We start from the raw sequence: 9,958 nt of genomic DNA on the forward strand, positions 1-9,958 counted from the left end.
GCGAGATTGGGAAGTTCATGTTTCGGCTGCTGGCTTGCAAGATGATGGGGTTAAAAGATTGGAGTGGGTTTCTTGTAAAGATTTGAAATCTACTCGATTTCTAGAGCGTCAACTACACGGTTTTGCAAGATATATGGTTCAAGCATTATCTGATCCCACCTGTGACGTCCTTAGCAATATAGAAGATTTGTTTGAGACAGCCAGCAAGGCAAGCAAAGTGCATGAGAGTACTCAAGAAGTTCAATTCGACTTTGACGTTATTGCAGGTCTAACGTCCTCCGCAACCTTAGCAAGAGGGTTTTCATCCACAGGTATCCTAACCTGGGGCGATATTGCTGATGCTGTCAAGTCACTTCATGAAAACGATTTACGAAAATTGCGCCTGAAGTTTCGCCCGGACCGTTTACGTGAACAGTTAGGGCGAGATCCAACTGATCTTGAAAATGAAGCTTCTACTAAGGCAACGCAAATCCTGGACCGAATTTTAGATATGGTCAAGAATCCTAGTGATGCACCACCACGATCATCTTCCAATGGTGGGGTTTTTCAAATCATTGATGAACTAAATACACTGATTAAAAAGTACACTGGTGTCACTGGTGACGAAGATATAATTGCTGCAGCTATCACAGCAAAACTTTCTGAAATACGCCTAAAATAGAGTGACTCAAGTGTTTAATAGTACATTTGTTCTAAATTCTAATGGTTGTTCATCCTTTATTTCATTCTAAAAATATAACTGCACCGTGTAGCATTCCCTATAATCAATATGAAAGTTATTCAATAACTTCAACCATATACATTTGAAACTTTTTAAAGAGGGATCAATTTTATTACTACCTCTGTACGTAAAGGAAACTGATTGAAATTTTATTTATGTCGGCGCCTCGGTGATTAGTTTACCGGTACCTGTCCAGTAAACACGACATTATTATCATCATACTATCCATATTGTATGTACCCTGCTCCTGCTCCGGAGCTAGCAATATAATTACTACGAGCCTCGGAACGCAGCCAAATTGTACCAGGTGACAGATCATATATTTGTATTCTACTTCTTTTCAAATTCAGCGTTTTTACGGTCACTGAGCAGTGAACAAATTTCACATGAATATACGAATATGTCCGACTTCTACACCACTGCTAGCTTTGGTCTGAAATGCTTTGAAGTTTGAACAATTGAACTTCATAATCATTCATGCAACATGATTCGTCACAACAACGTCATTTGGTACCATACATTGCTGGTACATGTGTCATTGCACTTCAGAGCAGGATTGGTTAAAGGTTTTTCTCTGAAAAGAAAATCATTTTGCAGTAAAGAAAAATGAAGAAAACCGGGGAGATTTTTGGCATTCCTTCCTTTTCTTGAATGAAAATTCCTGACTTTCAAATCATGATACAAGGCTGAAAAATAGTGAGAGAAGAAATTTGCAACATTCTATTAGGACACTCCAACATTCCAAACTACAAAGGGCCCAGACTCGGGAAAACCAGTCTAGAATGTCTAGAATGTACTACCATACTAGAAAAGAGTTTTCAGGGATTTCGTTATTTATTATATATAATAGTAATGAAAGGCCCTTTCAATATTTTTACCAGGGGCCCACAGATGTGGGGTTACATGCATCACTGCTCGAAATGTTGACCCCACAGTGTCCGCCCCACATGTTTCCGCCTAACTTTGGTTGGCAAGGAAACATATTAAAATCAGTTTCTGTAGTTGAAGCCGAAAGTCAAGACCGCAGTTATCTGCTTGTAGAAAAGCTGAGGCACACCACTTACGAGCAACTTTCACTCATTTCTAACTTGTTGCTTATGCGTAAGTACAACACATATAAATTGTAAAATCAAATGAATTATAACCTTTAGGCTAAATTACGCAACATTTTTTATATATACAAAGTAGTAAACATTCTCAGTCACTCAAGTCAACTGATTTTGTTATATCTTATAGAATAAAATTGGCTCGTAGCATACACACAATTTTCTTTACCGGTAGCTGATGTCAATTGGGGCCATGCTCTGTTCAGCCACCTGTTACCTCTACTTTCTGGTAATAAAGTGATTAAATTCAAAATTCAATTCTTACTAGTTTTAAATCTTACCATCAAATGTGGTATAACAACTGCCTAAATAGACAAAACACTTCTCGACGTTTCGACCTGAAGGCCTTCGTCAATATTTCATGCTAATTAAGTTGTTTGAAGACGCTGCCACGCTGCTCCTAGGTTATATTAGTTTTAAATCTATCGGATTTTGGTAGGTCCAGATGGGTAAAAACCGTGACCTGATGTATCTATTCACTTGACTCATATTTTCAAATAGTTTTTTATGGTTTCACTTTAGATTACATGCCGGAAATGGAGTATGTAATTCCATGACCATGTAATAGGCACTTTATCGTGTTCGTCATTTAAAATTTAGCTGTCTTGATGTAGGAAAATCTTGACAATGAAAATTAAAGCATAAAATGTGAACTAAGCTGTCGAAAACTTGTACGGTTTACTTTCAAATGTATTTTATAAACTTTAAAGTTTGCCGCTTACGTTACGTCTATTTTAAGGTCTGTATAACAAATTTTGTTTGGGTGTATGTGTTGAAAGTTTAGACTTCATGTGACTTCAGACTACAATTGAATACCTAAATACTTAGACCAGTGCGTAACGCACGTCATGTAGTCAGTCTACCATGCCATTATGACAAGAACTAAGGGCCCCGCGATCTCTTGGGAGCCCACAGTGTCCGCCCCACATGTTTCCGCCTAACCGTTCCATCGTTCATCACTTTGACACGTTCAAACAACGCATTTTTGTGATTTATTCTAGAGATATTGGGGTTTTTATATATTTTGATATTTCTACTTTTGAATCGTATTAGTTTTAGTAAAAAATCGTCCGTTGCTATGGCGACATACGTGTACAAAATTCACTCCAAAATGGCCAATTGCCTCGGATAGTTGGAAAACAAGCACGGTGACCCCCAATTTTTTTTCGTGCATTTTTTTACTTGGAAGAAAAACTAACAATTAGCAAAATATAAAAAAGTTCTATAATAGCAAAAAAAAAAATATTGAAAAAAATGTCATTTTTACATTTTTCAAAAATTTGGCATTATAGAATTTTTTTATATTTTGCCAATTGTTAGTTTTTCTTCCAAGTAAAATAATGCACGAAAAAAAATTGGGGGTCACCGTGCTTGTTTTCCAACTATCCGAGGCAATTGGTCATTTTGGAGTGAATTTTGTACACGTATGTCGCCATAGCAACGGACGATCTGTTACTAAAACTAATACGATTCAAAAGTAGAGACATCAAAATATATAAAAAACCCAATATCTGTGGAATAAATCACAAAAATGCGTTGTTTGAACGTGTCAAAGTGATGAACAATGGAATTCTTGAAAACTGTATCGAGCCACCTTAAATATAAAGACTGATTACTTCGCTATGGCAGCGTTAATTCACCCGGTACCAGATTCGTTTGTCATGACAGCTTCGTTAGCCCTTACGAAGCGACGATTATTAGCAAGTGATTATTAATTTATTTGATTTGGAGCTATATTTTTCAGATCTCGTACTTTAAAAATATCCACTGTCTTCTTTTAACTTCAAATATTGACCTGTTCTGGTCGCATTCAAATTAACAGTGATAAACTTTCAGAATATTAAATTGTATACGCATAATTGACGTTACGTTTTGCACGAATACGGTTGTGAATTATATAGTTTAATAATCTGTCATGCAACGGTTGCTTACGCGCAAAGGCTAAAGCCTAAACTCTTAAATATTAGACTCTGTAGTATGGCTTAGTTACTTGGTATAAATATGAGCAATTTTCATTCAAATTGTATAGCTACTTTATATTTGGTCGTTCTGCATGATAATTCTGTAAGGGTGCATGTGAATTGTTGGGTAGTGAGTAAATTTGAACCTTGCTTCATTAGTGATTAAGAGCGCACAGTTTCAAAATCTTTGCCTCGAAATAAATAATTATCTTCTTAAAGGATTTTCATAAAATACAGTACCAATTGTTAAGCACAATTATTCTTGCAACTAACTAATACAGAGACGTCGTAAATCGTAATTGTCACTAGAGAGTGTATCAGACACGGATTAGTTCAAATTTTTATCCCCGTTTTATTGCTTAAGGTAAGACAACTTTCTTTATTCATTCGCTGATTCTGATAAATGCGTAAAAAGTGCTTTTTAGCTCGCAACAATTACGCATATACTCCAATGTGTCTTGGCAGGTGTTGTAGATGTAGAGCAGTTATTTCCACGCTGGATTTTCTAACATACGACAAAATGCTAAAATTCCTTATTCCTGTTAAATATAAAGACTAATTACTTCGCTATGACAGCGTTAATTCAACCGGTACCAGATTCGCTTTGTCACGACAGCTTCGTTTGCCCTTACGAAGCGACGATTATTAGCAAGTGATTATTAATTTATTTTATTTGGTAGCTATATTTTTCAGATCTTGGACTTTAAAAATATCCACTGTTTTCTTTTAACGTCAATTTTTTTTTTGCAAAACGAGTTCGTTTCATTAACTCCAAGAATTCTACCGAGGTATTTGAGAAACATTGTTCAACAGCTCAATAGCTACATACAGGACAGTGAGATTTCCATCCCGGGTTTTGCTTTATAACGTCTCCGGCGACCGAGAACACAAAATCGTCGGTGAAGTATTATAATATTTTGTTGGAAGGAGCATATCTTAGCTCTAAGACTATGTGCACACGAGCGTCGTTTTCACGCGTTTTCAAAATCGTTTTTATCTAGTCTATCGCTTTGACGCCCTGTCCACACTATCCAAAGGAAAATATTCTCAATATGTTAAATTAGCTTCAACTTCTATTGTTTTTTGACGATGTTTGAAACCGTTTTGGCATGAAAACGAAAACGAAAACGCTCGAAAACGTTACCGTGTGCACATAGTCTAAGCTATCTCAATCTGTGAAAATGGTTTTCATGAATTATGGCTTAGAATTCAGCAGTATGAATTTTATTTACTCCGGCTTCAGCGACGGAGTTGAGTTGAAAATTCACCCCGTTTTTTTTGTTTTTTTTTATTTGTTTTTTTTTTTGTTTTTTTTTTTCGTCGTCGCAAGTCTGAAATGGCGCGAAACACTCTAGTATTTAAGATGTGTTTGTGACCGTATTTATCTACGTCCCAGTCTTATCTCCAAAGAGTTGTGGTGTACAGCTTTGGCTAATTTTCCGATGCGCGGTTCGATTTCGCTCGCATGATACGGCAATTCCTCTAAGAGGAACAAATAAACCGTTGTTTTCATGCTGTTCGATTAAGTTTAGATTGAATTGGGGTAAGAATATATTAAATACATGTAGATTTTGGTCTTATTTTAATAATATCGCTGCTATTTCGCCGTTTAACAAGATGTTGTGGTCGTGTATGGGCGCGTTGACACGTCGTAGTTTCCACAGGATTGAAGATTTAATATAACTATAAAACTAATAAAAGCGCGAATTCCAAAGGCAAAGTGTAAGACAAAGCGAATGTATCATGCGGTTTATTTACATTTTTGAACAATTGAACTTCTATACTTTTTAAAGTACGATGTGCATCTGGATTTCGCGATCGAACATTTGTAGGTTCGCAAGGCATCTAAATGCGAATATGAACTGTATTGTTTATGTTCAGAAGCTCTATATTAAAGACTGGCACGTACGCCGGAGTTAACGACAGAACAGGCGTCTTGTTAGTTATTGATTGTCTGTACGGCATACAGGGTGTCTCAAAAAAACTGAAAATCTTTGAAATCACGCATAACAATGTAATTGTTAGAGTTTGAATGCCTAAGCACTCGATCTGTTAGAACCCACAGGTGTGTAAATGTTTGCCATAAGCATTTTTATGCATGCATATGATGCAGTAAAATTTGCTCGGACGCGAAAATGATATTTATTAACAATATTTAAATGTGCATCTCAATCACCATGACCTTCGACGTGTCCCCTTTCTCTAGCAACACAAAGTGCATAAAATCCACATGGGCTAAAATTCGTGAACACGGCATTAAAATTTTAACAATGAGTGATTTCAATAGTTTTCGGGTTTTTTTAAGACACCCTGTATACGCCGCGTGATTTCTGGCAGGAAGTTAGCGAGTCGTTCTGCCTAGCTCTATCTTTGAATAAGGATATCGATATAAATAGATCAGTCTACAAGATCAATGGTCTCATCTAAATCAGTAATTGATGCTGTGCCAACAGGTTAGTACATACAGGTTAAAAACTTTTGGTAATAATGCCAGTCTCATGTGATCAGGATTTTGTCTATATAAACATCTTGGGAATTAGATTAACCTTTTCTTTATACAATCGACGCAGATAAGCTGTAAATTGTAAATGTAAAATGCTTTAGTCGAAGACACATTTGAATTTGGTGCCCTTTGACCTTATTGGCTAACATCACATTTTCATCATTTACGCAAATTTTCATTCCTATTACAAACTATAAAACAATATTTACTTACGTTGATGACCTTGATACTTCAGTTTTTCGAACAGAAAGAAAATTTCAAACAAAACTAAGGTAGATTATGTTTGAAATAAAAGGAGATTTGTTTCTCGCAAAGTAAAGATTCCAACAGAAACGAACGCGCGGCGTATGTGTGATCACAATCTGAGCCTATGAATTTTATCGACTGGTCCCCAGCACTGACCATATGTGGTATTGACATACAACAGCATCACAGGCTCGCAACATCTATTCGGATTTCGTTATTGAAATGTTTCTGTCGTCAATCAATCAATCAATCAATCAACCAATCAATCAATCGATCAATCAATCATTTATTTAAACACGTAATGCCTAAGAATGCAACGACTCGTAAAAACGCATACGTGTGGCTACTTATCTAATAACAAATATTATAGGGTATATATAAATAGTATATATTACAAAGATTATCATGAAATTGTAGATAAACTATAGTAAAAATGTTATTGATGTATAGTGTTCTAGAAATAGAAAATAGGTATATCAAGTTCGACATGGTTCAAATAATTTTTAAAGACTTCTACACTATCTGTATTACGTACTTCATCCGGAAGACGATTCCATAGTCGGCTAACTATGGAACAGAACGAGTTTTTCATAAAATCAGTTTTAAAACTAGGTTCCTTAACTTTAGTTCTCGATCCATGTAGGTTATACGGTGTGAGCCAAGTTTCGAAGAAGTCTCTAAGGTATCCAGGACCTAATCCTCCAAAGCATTTAAACAGCAAGACCAAAGATTGATAACGTCTACGATGGATTAGAGATTTCATATGAGCACATTTCAGTACAAATCCATATGTGTTTGATTTTGCCAAACCTAAAAGTGTCCTCAATATATAGTAGTTGGCATCTTCAATTTTGTCGGATAATGTTTTCGTTATTCCTAACAATAGAAGGCTGCAATATTCTAAATGTGAAAGAATGTATGCCTTGAATAGTTTAATTATTACTTCAGGTTCCACCATTTTCTTCAATCCATACGTATAAGGCTGCACATTTCGCATAAGCTTTCGATCTTCAATTATTGTTTCACATGTAACGAAAGGTTAAGCTTGTCGTCCATACTAACTCAAAGCATCTTTAGAAATTCTTTAATTTCGATCGTTAATTCATCCATTTTTAAATCATAATTATACGTCGTTGGTCGTAATACTAAAGCCTGCGTTTTAGATGGATTTGCAGTAAGATTATTACTGTTAAACCATTCCGATAAGGTGTTTAGTTCACTATTATTGGTATACTCAAAAATCATCGGTGAGTAATCTGCGAAGTATACTCAGTTGTGTCATCTGCATACAGTCGTAAGGAAACTTTGGAGATGAAATAGTTTAAATCGTTCATGAATATGTTGAATAATAGCGGACCAAGTAGCGTACCTTGCGGTAAACCGGTTTTAACAGTTCTCTATTCAGAGTATGTTCCATTAATCTTCACTCTTTGTCGCCGATAAAATAAGTATTTTCTCGTAAGTTTTATGGCTTCCTCGTCAAATCCATACGCTTCGAGTTTTGCAATAAGGAGTTTATGGTTGACCGAGTCAAAAGCTTTACTTAGGTCAACTGCAACAACTGCAACAGTATATATTAATATACAAAAAATATAGCATTTCGGCCACCATCCACAATATCGAATAATTGGTATGGTTTACCGGTAATTCATGAGCTGCCTGCATGTTCGCAACTGTCTCACTGACTGAGACTCACAGATTCTCGCTAACTAAATATTTTTGGGTGATGAACGTACATCGCGCAGCGATTTCATGATAAATTGAACTTTAAATTCAAAAAACCGCAATGCTAAATGTTCGAACTGAACGTTAATAGCATTTCCATAATCAAACATACATAGACACATTCAACAAAAATGTAACCATGATCGAACGTTAATATCGACTTTTAACCAACGTTGTCAGAACGTGGCAATGAAACGTTAAAACGACGAAAATGTCATCCTGATCAAACGTTATTCTCAACTTTCAACCAACGTTGTCACAACGTTGCGATGTAACGTTGATACAATGAACAATATCACCTGTAGATCAAACGTTAAACACAACGTTAAACCAACGTTACTGCAACGTCAGAATATTACGTTCAGATACAGGGACCGCGGAGCAGTTTTTGGATTGGGGGGGCTAGCGAAGCCGAAAGAGTGAACCCTCGGGGGGGGGGACCATACTTATCTGTTTATATTTTTCTTGTAAACACTTCAATGAAAACATTGTTCACCAACACGGATAGTGAACACATAATTATGATTACACAACTTACTATAAGGAGTTTTTATTCGTATTATTATGGCCATATAAAAATCGCTATAAAGGAATCACATATATTTTGAAAATTATTGGGGGGGCTAAAGCCCCCCCAGCCCCCCCCCCTCCGCGGTCCCTGAGATAAACGAGATTGCCAGGTTGAATCCAACGTTCAACCAACGTTGATACAACGTGGTCTAAAATGAATTAGGACAAACAACGTTGTGAGAACGTTGGTGGTCTTACACAAAACAAAACTTTTTTCACATTCTTCAACAAAGTGAAGGTTTTATGATGTTAAACTGTTGTATACTACAAGTTATCACTAAAAACATAACTTTAGTCAAAGTTGTTGCCATGGTAACAAAGATATCCGCCTATCGACAGAGTAAATGTGGGTATATTTCAAAACACAATTTTTTAAAAACTATTGACTATAAAGGCTTCAAAAAACTTTCATTATATTACCAAGATGAATATCTAGGAGGTGAACTAGAATTATTTGGCTACTGCAAAAGGTGTGGCTACAATATTAATTAATCCGTTCGCATGAAAGTATCAAATTACACAACAGGCGATTGCCGCAAGAGAATGTGACCAACCAACATCATTCTAGTTCACCTCCTAGAGAATAATAAGAGCTAGTAGTTGTGAAAGTTTCAACCCAATAGCATAAATACCTTATTAGATATTGTGTTTTAGGTAAGGCAAAATGAGCGGAAATTGGAAACTGAGAAAAACAGGATTTTAGATTTACTGTTATAGTTGACAAGGTTTAAATTGGTGTAATCGACATAAATTGTATCTTAAATTCCTCACAATCCTCCAGGTTTACACAAAGTACCCTCCTCTTGTTTCTGCTTATCACTTTTCTTCTTCTTCAAGCCACACAACACCTTTCTTTTCTTCTTGTTCTCTTCTTTTGACTTAAAGTCCGCTTTTGCAACCCGCTCTTTGTTGATCTTTCTCATGAGCCCATGTGATTCACCTTACACTTACCAACATGCTTTGCTTTCTTTGTAGCTTTCTTTCCCACGTCAACTTCCCTTTCTATTCTCTCACTCACAACCATGACACACTTTACTCAAAACTTCGACATCAAGGCACTTCCCACTCTCCATTGACAGCATTGTCACACACCCATTCAGGGAAAAATGGTCCCGTCTTGACCATG

This window comes from Dendronephthya gigantea, unplaced genomic scaffold (genome assembly GCF_004324835.1).
Source record: "Dendronephthya gigantea isolate DGI-Jeju-01 unplaced genomic scaffold, DenGig_1.0 000082F, whole genome shotgun sequence".
Lineage (NCBI taxonomy): Eukaryota > Metazoa > Cnidaria > Anthozoa > Malacalcyonacea > Nephtheidae > Dendronephthya > Dendronephthya gigantea.